The sequence below is a fragment of the Seriola aureovittata genome, chromosome 15 (genome assembly GCF_021018895.1).
Source record: "Seriola aureovittata isolate HTS-2021-v1 ecotype China chromosome 15, ASM2101889v1, whole genome shotgun sequence".
Lineage (NCBI taxonomy): Eukaryota > Metazoa > Chordata > Actinopteri > Carangiformes > Carangidae > Seriola > Seriola aureovittata.
Window position 1 is genome coordinate 21,040,819 of NC_079378.1, and position 12,424 is coordinate 21,053,242.

The window sequence follows — 12,424 nt, forward strand, 5'->3', positions numbered from 1 at the left end:
AGTCTGTCTGAGGTCTAGATTTTTTATTTAATGTTTTACCAGGAACCCAAAAATCAAATGATAAAGTAACTTTTTCTCATATTTTAATGGGATGTTTTAATTTATAAAGGAAACGGGTATCATGTCCTATACCTCCCGTGACTATAATCCAAGTATTATTGTTTCCAAATAGGTATTTGATATATACTTTGTGTTTACAACTTATTATGAAAACCGGACGTAGTCATATGTGTGTCCTCGCGCTTACCTCGCCATGTCCGACACAACTTGATAAACTGCACTGTATGTGGTGTGTTTGGGTACAATTCAATTAAGATTTAACAGCCTCTCTGCAACACTTCACTTTGGAAAGTGGGAAAAATGAAAATACAGTCGCTAACCCGGCATGTCAGCTCACTCAGGGTCGGTTCGTTACCTTTACCGTAAAGGTCAGAATGCGGGCGCAGTCCAAATTAAGACCTGCTTGACCGCAGCATGAGGTAAATGAGGTTAATTTGCTGACGGCTGCTAGACTGCACACACACAGAATCCCAGACTTTGACTTGTTGGCTGAGGCAGTTTTACTGTATAACATATGTTTTCACCCCTGCAGCCAAACATGTGCACAACTTAATTATTACGTTACTGACACGGTTATATACAAATTCCGTATTATTGTGATATGATTTTAACCAAATTAAAGTAATTAAGTAAGTAATTAAAGTACCTGCTAATTTCCCTGGATAACGGCCAGCTAATGAGAACTAGCTAGCTTACTAGCTAACATAAGTACGCTAACGTTAGTTATTTAGAACAAAATCAAGCGAATTAATGAAAGCTGTATTTTGAAATTCATTAATTCTAGTTAACTTCACTGTAAATAAAGCAAATCCACGACACACCAGCTACTGACAGACCTGTCTTAGTAGTAGGCTGTGAAGGGGAAAGCAGGTGATATCTTCCACGTGCTTTTTCCATGTAGTAGCCGGGTGGATAAACGAGAAGAGATCCTTCTTCCCGCGCCTGTAACTGCAGGTACACGCAATGGATTATGGGAGAGTTTGAGTGGAAAATGCTGAAGTCACATCTGTCCTGTAAACCTTGCCTTATTATTCTGTCATAAACAAAACACTGTCATTCTCATCAAATATTCGGACCTCCTGCATGTCTCCCAAACCACATTTTCAAGGTTAAAGCCACATTTGTTTTTTTTTTATCCCAGGGCTTGACTGACTATTCTGCTATTTTTCATTATTCTGTTATTTTTCATGGCATTATCTCAGGGCACAGACGTCAGTATGGGGATGTTTAGGATTAGGTTTTAACAGCTGCAGCAGTTTTATAGTGATACAGACCCCCATGAAGACAGGTGTGATTACACAGGGCACTATTACATAGGGGTGTTTCCAACTTTTGATTGTATGCATGAATTAAATTGGGCTTTTGGCATCTACAGACGCTGTCAAGTTTCACTGTCAAGTTTCACAGAGTCCCATTTTCAGTTTTGAGTTGGAGATTTCTGTCCTGTCATCACTGACTGCACCAAGTTTGAGATGGTTGGAAATATATAAATAAAATATGTGATATTTCCAGTGGTTTTAAATATTAAAGCTAGTTTATTATGAAGTCAAGCATAGAGGGAACTAACTACAGCAGAGTTTAATGGCGGATGTCCTATTATGTTTTAACCTTGATGAAATATTGAGGTGTTGCTATGCTTTTTATTTTTGTATGCATTAAGGAAAAAGCAATCTAATTAAAAATGCATCAATTCAACAATACAGATTAAATGTATTACATAATGTATGGAAGATGGAACAACTTGCAACAAAGACCACCTACTGTAAAGGATTCAACCAAGGACACTTCAGGAATGTCTTATGTTTCCCAGATTACTGTTTCCTGCAACACAATCATCCACATTATCCCTGCTCTCATTTCAGACTCGGCTTAATGAATTACTACCTGCTGATATATTTTAACCATCTTAAGAATATGTATTTTTACCTAGGCTAAGTAAAACATTTTGGGGAGCTGTAGTAATTAAACGCTGAGTCGTTTAGGTAGTTCCCAAACATTGTCTGTCATGGAAATCAGTCTGTTTAAAAACTACTGTAATTAATACATCTTGGCTTGGCAACTATCACAACCAGCATCAGTCATAGAGACAACTTCTTCATAGCTGCTGCCAACTTCAAGTTTACTGTCACATGCATTAGTCAAACGGTTGATATAAGAAAGGTTCTTTGAGGACAACCTCATAAATACCTTTAACACCGCTTATTCCCTCCTCCTGCCAAACAGCCAGAGGGTTCTAAATAAAACTAGATATGCCAAGTGAGCTGGCAGGAGAAACAATGCTCTTAGTGAGTTCCTCAGTGATCTGGGCCATGAGATGGGGGAGGGAGGGCAAATTAAAGAAGAAAACTGTGGACTGAAAGAGCTTAAGGTAATGATTTATGGCCCTGGGTTCAGTGAATGTTTCTTCATATATTAAATGCATCAGTCCTCTTCTTCGTCGACTGGAAGCCAAGACACTCTTTTTGCTGATTGTGTCTTTGCTTAAATGGGAAACTGAATGTTGAACGTTTGGAGTGCTTCTCGTCGGAGTATTCTTCTGCTTCAGTTCCTTCACTCCGTCTTCATGACTTCATTTCTTATTGGCTGCTTCTGAAAGAAAAGTGTTCAATGCTACTTAGAAGTTGCCTCATCAAGACCATAATTAAGAGCTTATTACAAAGGATTAACTAGAGGCAGTAATGTATTCAATTGCATAAACAACACCACCCGCAAAAAGAATTACTATCATTAAAAAAACATGTAAAAACTATTGGAAGTTGTTTAAAAGGTACCATTCCAAAACATGAAGTACACTTAGAATTTTTACATACTGCGTTTATAAATACTTCATCTCCAGCCAACCTTCATGCCTCACTATTGGTTTTAGCAGCATATCATGAGTGGCTCTGTCACTCTCATCAAACACCTCATTTGCAGAGCTATTTTTAAACAGACCCTCTTGTGGCTTGTGGACAAAGTGTTCAGTGCTTTGTCAGTGTCGGGGCTGTCTCTCTCTTTCACGGGCTTGTGTTAGATAGAGTCAGTGTATTTAGATGTAATTAAATTATGAAATAGTGTATGCCTCTACATTAATGATTCATTGAAAACATCACTATATATGTGTATCACTGATCAAGTGAAGAGGCACAACAGGGCAGGTTCGTGTTCTACTACAATCCCATATTCTCCTCTGACCATCTTATGATGTCAGCACTTCATCCTGTTGCAGTCTTATCAGGGCAAACACATGTTGGGTCCTTGGCACATGTGCTGATTGAGTGCAGATCATGAACACCATGCCACACTATGTGTTCCGACAGGAGACTGGTGGCACTTTATACTTTTTCAGCCAGTGCTCTAACAGTCCCTGGGTCTATGATTAGAGAGAACAGCCAGAGAACAAAGAGTGTTGAGAGGGATGGTCAACTATGAGGTGACTTCACTGCCATTTTTCAACTTGTCTTCAAACTAGCCAAAAGAGGGAGTTGCTGAAAACAGAGCTCTCTGACAACGCTGAACTGACAGAGGCATGAAAGTCATCAAGGCAAGAAAATATGTTTAAACAAAACAAGCGCAAGCTGATGGAACCCATGCCCAGTTTTGAATTTGACATTAACTCGAAAGGATTTGAGGAAAAGAGCAGACAGACTGCAGCCTGCTGCATAGGAGATGCTTATTTCCTAGGCAACCAGGCCAACAGCAACAACACAGCCAATCACATGAGAAACGATTTATGCTCAACATCACTCATTACCAAAAGATGTTGATTAGCGTTGCCCTCGCTGCCAGGCGGGGGAAGCAGATCTCAGCAGTTTGGTGGCTGCTGCTGGGCTGCCACTAATGAGGCAGTCAGACAGCCACTTCACCTTTTGTTTGTCCACTGATGGAAGTCTTGTTTGACTCAGCTGCGTCTCCATGGAAGTGGCACCTTAAGAGACCCCCCCCCCCCACCTCAGTCCCCCTCTCCCACCAAGTTTCTCATCATATCCCGGTGTGAGGCAGTAGCTGCTGTGAAACACCAGCCCCTGGCACAGAGCCCAGATGGCATTTTTCTCCCTGCACAACTTTTATCTGACCATAAAACACAGCCCAACAAGGGAGGACTCTCAGAAAGCATCATTAAGTGTTAAGTGAACAGGCACCAATTTGAAATCCCTTTTTCACCATCAGCTATTCTCAAACCTGACTATAAAGAGGTGCTTGTTAATTGATATTCAGTTCAAGGAGGATTAACGACCAACATGAACAAAGATGTTAAATATGTGTTCAGAATGGCTATGTGAAGAATGCCCTCCGCTGCTCTCTATTCATGCAACGGCTGCCAACTGCCAGCAGAGAGAACTTGGAACGCTGTGTGCTGAGAGGCTTTTGCCTGAATCAGCCGCTGCAGCTGCAGAGGACCGAGCTCCCACCACAATTTTTTTTTTTTTTTTTGCATATTTCTAAAGTACAAATTCTTTCACAAACACAAAATGCTGACTCGACTTAAAAGGGAATCAATTAACCTTGGAGGGGAAGAAAAGATTGTGTAACATTTACTGGCTGCTAAGTTGAAACTATGTGCTGCCATCTATCGGCTTCAAGTGTTTCACTGACTGTCACTGCACAGCTCACTGCAGTAGGGACACACAGTGGGGGGGTGGGAGGGGGTGGAGGGGTGTTGTAGATGATGCTCCTGTCTGGTCTTTTAACATGGAAAACAAAGCAGTTAGTTACAACTGTGAGGACATTTAACAACAACACTGAACATTTACAAAAGACAACATTATGACTAAAATATAAAGTCAAAGGCAAGTGTCAAACTAACACTGACTTCTGTCAAAGATATTCCACCTCTTCACTGTGAAAAGCTCTTTGGTTGCTGTGGTCGTATGTTCACGATCATTCTCCTGCTGAATGATGAAATGTTGTCAAATGAGTTTTGATGCATTTGGCTGAATCTGAGCACAGAGTGCTCCTGCAGCCATTCATGCCCAATGCCATAACCAGCACCATGTTTGACAGATGAGGTAGTGGCTTTGGGTCATGAGCTGTACCTTCCTCTTTGCATCAATTTCACAGAGGTTTATTTTTTGTTTCATTAGTCCAAAGAACTCTACTTCTTTTCTTTATGTGTGTTTTTTTTTAAACTGCTGTCTGGTCTTTCTGTCTTTGAGTCTTACGAGGGGATTTGGATCTTGTAATGAATCCTCTGAGGTTTTGGTCATGAAGTCTTCTCTTGATTGTTGACAAGGAAACATGTCCGCCTACATCCTGGAGAGAATTTTTTTTTTTTAAACAGGTGGACGCAAACAGTTATGTTGTCAAGTAATCATATCAGACATGGTGCAGCCCGTGTCTATAAAGCTAGAACCACAGCATGTTAAAATCACAGCTATTGCAGCAGCTGTCAGTGTAGAGAACAAGCTAGTTAGGTTAGCATTAGCTGTAAGATAACGAAGCTGCAGCCGAGTTATCAAACATAATATAGTCTGTCTTAGCCACCGAATCTGTAGAACAATATGAGCCAAACAATAACCATAATTTTCCAATGCACAAGCATCAGGCTCAACCTAACATTAATGTTCACAGGTTCGAGTTGGATAATAAAACTAATGTTACCACAGCTGTTCTCATTTGCTGCAGAGTTTTTACACGTCTGTAGGCCGACTGCTACGAGCTTCACTAAGTGCACCCATTACTGTAAAGGAGTTCTCAACTAGAGCATCAAAGTGCTGCTCCACAAGCATCAGCTAGTCCTTCTGCCTTCAGTGTTTATTAAACAGGGTGTTAATGGCGTCTATAATAGTTGGCCTGCTCTCATGTACCAAGACAAACACTCTCACACCAGTCCCCACCGGTCCAGTGCTGGAGCTGGTTGGTGGGGACAGCAATGGACATGTGGCTTCTACAGTAATAGAAGACAGTCATCTACGTTGGATAAGAAAAAAAAATTCAAGTCACTTGGGAGAAGAACTGCTTTCCAGCTGTGCAGTGCACCAAAAGAGAACATCTCTGTACAGTACAACGCTCACTCTTACACAGCTCCATAGCTTCAGTAAAGTTCTTAGTATGTTGGTTTGATTAGACGGTAAGACGATTAAAAAAAATTAATCATCTCTAAGGGTGCCACGTAAAAATAACTTGATTGAACACCAGCATCCCCTTACTGTCGCAGCTATGAGAAATGTATGATTAAACACATTTATTATCTATTTATAGTTGATTTATTATGACTTGGCTACTTACATTGACATGTTGACATGGGTGCTATAAATCTTCAAGCCTCCATTTTCAATACTGAACCATGGTGGTTCCAACAGCCTGAAAAGTGAAAACAGCTTTCAATGTTTCGGTCCTCAGACCTTCATCAGGCAATTTCATTCATTTTGCCTGATGAGGGTTTTAATAAAATGAGTTCAAGTGATGGACAGTGTGAAGGACTCTTTAGTTTTTTTTTCCAGTCAGGAGTTTTTGGTCCTAGACACCAACAAAATTAACTTGAGCGTAAACAAGATGATGGTATACATGGATGAAAACAAGCATATTCATTCACAGCTTATCCTGAAATTGGTGTTTATGTGTAATGTGACAATATTCTACTGTTAAGCTCTCAGTAGGAAATAACTGCTGTGTCAAGGACTGAGAGGACAAATTCCTGCTGATTTGATGATGGACCAGCAGCTCCCAGTGACAAAATGTAATGGACTCCATGAGATAAAAACACATTATAAATCACAATATATAACACAATATAAATTGATCCAAACTGGAACTTTTGGGTTCTGTTACAGAGGTAAGAAAACATCCCTGAAAAACACATTGACATGCAATAACGCTAATAACTATAGTATAGTAGTAGTAGTATATAGTATATGGTGTGTTTCGCTCGATATGTTTAGATGAGGATGATAAAGATTTAGAGAGAGAGAGGTGAGAGAGACAGGGCTGTGACATGCAACAGGAGCCAGGAATCAAACCGTGTGAACTATATGGTGTGTGCCTTTACCATTAGGACACCAGACACTGAGGTCGGGATGTCATGATACCAGAAAATCCACATTTCGATTGATATAACGTGAAAAGGATCTTGTAAGTAGAAACTAAGCAATTTTTTTTTGTCATGGTGACAGCAGCTGCCGTCCAGGAGAGCTTATTTTCCCTTTAAAATGGAAAGTGAACCCCAAAAACATGCTTCATTTTTTTCAGACAGACAGATGAAAGAAATATCGAATGTGGGCGGAACAGAAGCAAGTGAAAGAGTGGACAACTAGTGGATCAGAGGTTAGTCTGTATGCTACGTTATAATATGGGGTGGTACCACTCTGTCTTTTGGTTTTTGTTTGTTGGTGCTGCTGTTCACAGGAGCTGCATTTGAGACCACTCTCCCACCAAGGAGTGAGAGCCGTGGGCATACCATGCTTATGCAGACCAAACACATCTACTTGAAACTGCGCAATTTACTTTTCTGTAGGGCAGGTATGCTGTGGGATTTTGTGACAGCCATACATTATCATTGCAATTTTTTTTTTTGTTTACTATATCGGTACTTTGTGGGGGAAAACAAATTGCTTTCTTGTGTTGAGCAAACCACAACTAACAACCAGTGCAGATGACCCACAACCTAAAGCAAACAGAGTATCATGAAAAGCTACCTGTCTTACAGCTTCAGCTGGATCGCGGATGTCGACATCCCTCAGAGTGTGTCATCTGTCAGGAGAAGGAGGCTAATGTTAACATGTTGCCAAGCAAACTGAAGAGGCACTTGGAAACCAAACATCCCATCCATGTTGAGAGACACTTCAAAAGAGAGCGGGATCTGAACAAGAGGCAGCAAGACCGTTTGTTGGATTGTGTCAAAGTGTCTCATGAGGCAAATGAAGGCAAGTTATATGGCAACTGAGCTTAATGCAAAGTAGAAGAAATCTCCCACAACAGCACAAACATTCATCCTCCCCGCTTTCAAAAAATTGCAGGTGTCATAGTAGGTCCAAATGTGCCATCAAAGAAGAAGAACAACAACTGACAACAAGAAACTGCAGGTGAGCTGTAAATTTTCTCTACAAACAGAGAAATCCACAGACTTAAGTGGGGCTTCCCAACTTCTTACGAATGTCAAATCTGTTGTCGATGACTCTATCAAAGAGTAACTTATCTTCTGCAAAAAAAAGTCAGGTTTGAGACAGAAAACATAATTCTGAGAGAGAGAGAGAGAGAGAGAGAGAGAGAGAGAGAGAGGAATGCACAGAGCTCCATGTGGACTGCACAATGAAACTTGAATTTAGTGAGCTTCTACTGGATCAGTTTGGGTTGGCTTCTGCACCCAACCACTCTATCCCGCCACTCTATTGAGCAATTTCTTCTTCTCCCTCTCTACCTAGCTGTGTAAGTTGGAATTCTCATGCTCAGTTTTCCATAAAGAGCAACAGTGGGTCACGCATCTATGCTGAACAGGGCTTGATCTCTTTAGTTCCACCAAGGATTAAAAAAATTTCATGAACACTGACAGGCACATTTGTTGTATTCACTGTGCATCTCTCTCTCTTCTTAGCTCGGTCTGTAAAGAGTGATTACATCTTGCTCGGGTCAGATCTACGCCTCCTCAAGTTGTTTCCCAACCGCAGAAGAAGACCGAAGAAGAACTGTGTTTTAGGGCGGCACCCGAGAATTTATTTCACCCGGCGTGACAACTGGAATCATAGCACATCTCTCAGCAGGCGACAGTAATGAAGCCAGTGGTGGAGCCTGGACCAGCCTGTTTTTGAGCTGCTGCATCATTTGATTCATGCAGGCTGGAAAAAAAAAATGTCCTTTGCATCCACAGTTTACCTTTACTGCACCTCTGTTTTCACTTTCTGCATAATAAAGAAATGTATATAGAGCTGATTTACAGTAATTAACTGATCTGTTTTGAGTTGTCCTGCTTTATGACACACTGTTAATCTGGAAAAACCTTTACATTGTTTTTTCTTGGCTTTTAAAGGCAATCTCTGTCTGTAACTCTACAATACTGCAAAGTAATGTGGCAATGATTAGGGCTGGGGAAGGAGGTTCTACTGAAAAAGAAGAGCTCAGAGCGACTTATTAAAAAATAGAAGAAATCAACCACCCATGTGTTTGTATTAATCCCATATGTGTCACACGGCTTAAAATTTTAGTGATGTCTGCGACAATGCATCCCGCAAAGAACCTACGTCAGTGGATTGTCAAATCCAAGATGACGATATTTGTGACACATGCTGCGTTTCAATTTGCGTATACGTTCATACTCACACTTGCTTTTTTGACCGCAAAAATGTGTTCACGCTGACAAGTATGGCAACATAAAGTGCACTCCAAGTGACAGTCAAAACACTTTTCCCCCTCAATGGTCTCCATCTTGAATATAGCAAAAGGGGAGGGACCCGAAACGTATTTTCAAACAGCAGCTGAAGAAGAAGGACACATTGTTGGTGCCGATAGCAGGTTAATTTCCGTGTTGCATGACACAGGGGGAACACACAGGAAAGGAAAACCTTCATTTTGAAGTCAAGTGAGTCATTTCAGGTGAGTGCACAACGTTAGTGTTTGATTAGGGACCACACTATACCCTGCTGAAATTACACCAGTGAGTATAGTGTGTACAGTGTTGTAAGTGTACCGACTGACGTATATTATTTGAGACAAAACAGTCTATGGCTGACTGAAATGAAGCTGCACATTTCACTCACTCACTACCTTCATGAAATACATTATCTAAAAGAGGTTGAAAATACAAATTCACCTTTTGGTAGACAATCACCTTGGCGACCACTGTTGTGATTAAAATCGGTGTCAGGCAGATGTACCGTGACACAAACAATTTTACAGCCTAAAATCAAAGATGGCGCCAGATATCTTCCTCTCTCCACACAGCCATGCTAATCAGCAGCAGTGCTGCGACTAGCGGCCGGAGGCTGTACAGCAGCTACAACTGATTAAAGCCACCCATACAACAACTGCAGGTCATGACTTGGGTCTGTGGATGCAGTTGGAAAACCAGTTCAAACCACTAATTAAGCCTGTCCATCAGTATAATGGAGTGCATAGACTGCCACTGTTTCTACTCTATAATCATCACAGAACTTGGCTTCATGCCCCACTTCAAGTCAATGGAAATAATGAGCAAAATTAGAGGATACTGCTGCCAGTAATGATAGTGAATATGCCATAAACATTTGCAACCCAACAAGGTCTGCGTAGATAGGGCTATCAAAAGGCCAACACACACACACACACACACACACACACACACACACACACACACACACACACACACACACACAATAATTCCTGCCCTGGTATTTTCAAAACCAGGGTAGAATAAGGACAACACACAGACTCACATACAGTAGATCTCAATGTCTTATTACCTCATAAGCAGAGAGGTCGATTATTGATCATCAGATAGGTCTGAGCAGCCAACACAGTGAGACAGTGTATCAGGTGTCACAGAGTCTACATGCTCAGACAGTGATGTGTCTGTATGGAGAGGACTCACAGTCTCCGTCAACAAGGCTGAGCGAATAAAAGAACTATGTCCGGCGTTTGAAAACCACCTCATGTCAGAGGAAGCCCTCCAAGCCCTAAATGATAATAGTATTAATAGAGAGACTTGGATTAAAAAAAAAAAACAACACTGACATTTTTTGTTACAGCATTCTCCACACTGAGTGGACAAAACAAACACACCAACCACCTGCTGTCTAAAGTAATAAAAAGATGAGCTGGAGCGAAGGCTTCCTTATTTGCTTTTGTTTGTTGAATGTGACTCAGTCTGATTGGCTGAAAGGATACAAGCTGAGGAAGACCTTGAGTCAGACTGTGGGAGCTGTTCACAGGGTCAATGAAGAGGTATGTAAATGTGCATTAGGTCTACTCTCCAAATAATAACATAACTGTTGCAGGAAAATGTACTTCAGTTGTCATTGTTTTCTTTATACCAAAGGAAATCAAAAAGATGAGTCAGCAGAGCAAATATTAGTGAGATATTTGCTGCTTTTTAGTTTTGCATTTCTCACTGTTGCTGAATGTGGGTGTAGACGTTGTACTTTGGGATAGCAAGATGTATCTGCTGCCTTTCTATTAGTAGGGATCAGTTTTTGTGACTGGTACACTGAGCTTTAGGCTGTTAAGATGCAGCAGTGGGAAGTAACTAAGTACATTTACTCAAGTACTGTACTTAAGTACAATGCTGAGGTACTATGTGCTACTATTTACTTATTCTCCACTAACTACATTTCAGAGAGAGATACTGTATTTGTTTCTCCAGCTATAGTTCTAAGTTACTTTTAAGAGAAATATGAGAGCTCATAAAACACAAAACATTGTTGATTAAACCAGTGGTTTCCAATGTTTTTGGCTTGTGATAGTGTAGAGTTGAGGCCCTTGTTACGTTTCTGATGTCTGTGAGTTGTTAACAGCTTCACCAAATCGTGATTTCTCCTTTAAGTTCTCACATGGTTTCATTTAAATAACTGAATAATTGAATAATCAATGCCTGAAGAGGTAAAATTATCCAATGTTTCAGAGCAAAAACAATCAAAGTCCTGAAACATGAAAACAGATATGTGTATCAAAACTTCAATTAATCATTTTAATACCCATCAGATTTATCCTGTAGCCCTTTGGGGGGGCCCCAACCATAACTCAGCTAAACTACCGATGTGTCTATAAAGTATTTAAAACTAGCTCCACCTTGACTAGATGCAACAGTATCTATGCTACTTACACGTGTATCAATATTAACAACCTCGTAATGTCATATAGAATCAGTCACTTGGACCAAACCTCTAAATGAATTGGGTACTCAAGTACATTTTGCTGCATGACAGATTTTTCTCACTGGAGTTTTACTTGTAATGGAGTCATTTTACCTACTGTACTGATCTGAATACTTCTACCACTGTTAAGATGTGAATATGTTTACATAAAAAAAGCTTGAGCTCATATACAGGAAAAAATCAAATATGCCAATATGTGCCAGGGTTGACAGCGTAAGTATTTCCACTAACAGGTATTTAAAGCTGAACAGTTTGTGTGCGGCCTGTGAATACTGTGATCGACAGGCCTGTGGATGAAAATGTGTCTCACTGATAAATTAGATTTACTGCCTCACGGTTGTTCGTCTCTGCCAACCAGTTAAGTTGCAAAAAATATGGTCAGAATCTCCCCTTCTGTTCCTCACCTACAGTACTGAATAATGGTCAAAAGAGCTTTCGCAGAACATTATGATGTCACAGTGAAGTTGACCTTTGACCGTCTGGATATAAAATGTCAGCACATCACAAACTGTCATAATCGGTGTCAAGTTGCAGTTTACATCCATGTCTGTCTAGACTCATAATATATGTAGTAAAGGAATTTAACAGTGTATTTTGTCATAATT

At 40.5% G+C, this 12,424-nt stretch overlaps 1 long non-coding RNA gene across 4 annotated transcripts; it reads right to left on the bottom strand.

Annotated features, from left to right (window-relative positions):
• Positions 1-4,032: 4,032 nt before the first annotated feature.
• On the bottom strand, positions 4,033-9,969 carry LOC130182610 (uncharacterized). 4 transcript variants are annotated; one of them, XR_008829729.1, is made up of 6 exons: positions 9,782-9,969; positions 7,674-7,728; positions 6,268-6,342; positions 5,202-5,292; positions 4,853-4,931; positions 4,033-4,723 (listed from the first exon to the last, which is right to left on the bottom strand). It is a non-coding gene; the product is annotated as an uncharacterized LOC130182610 (long non-coding RNA). The 4 variants fall into 4 exon arrangements; XR_008829732.1 differs by lacking the exon at positions 9,782-9,969 and adding an exon at positions 9,292-9,380; XR_008829730.1 differs by lacking the exon at positions 5,202-5,292 and having other exon boundaries at positions 9,782-9,964.
• Positions 9,970-12,424: the final 2,455 nt, after the last annotated feature.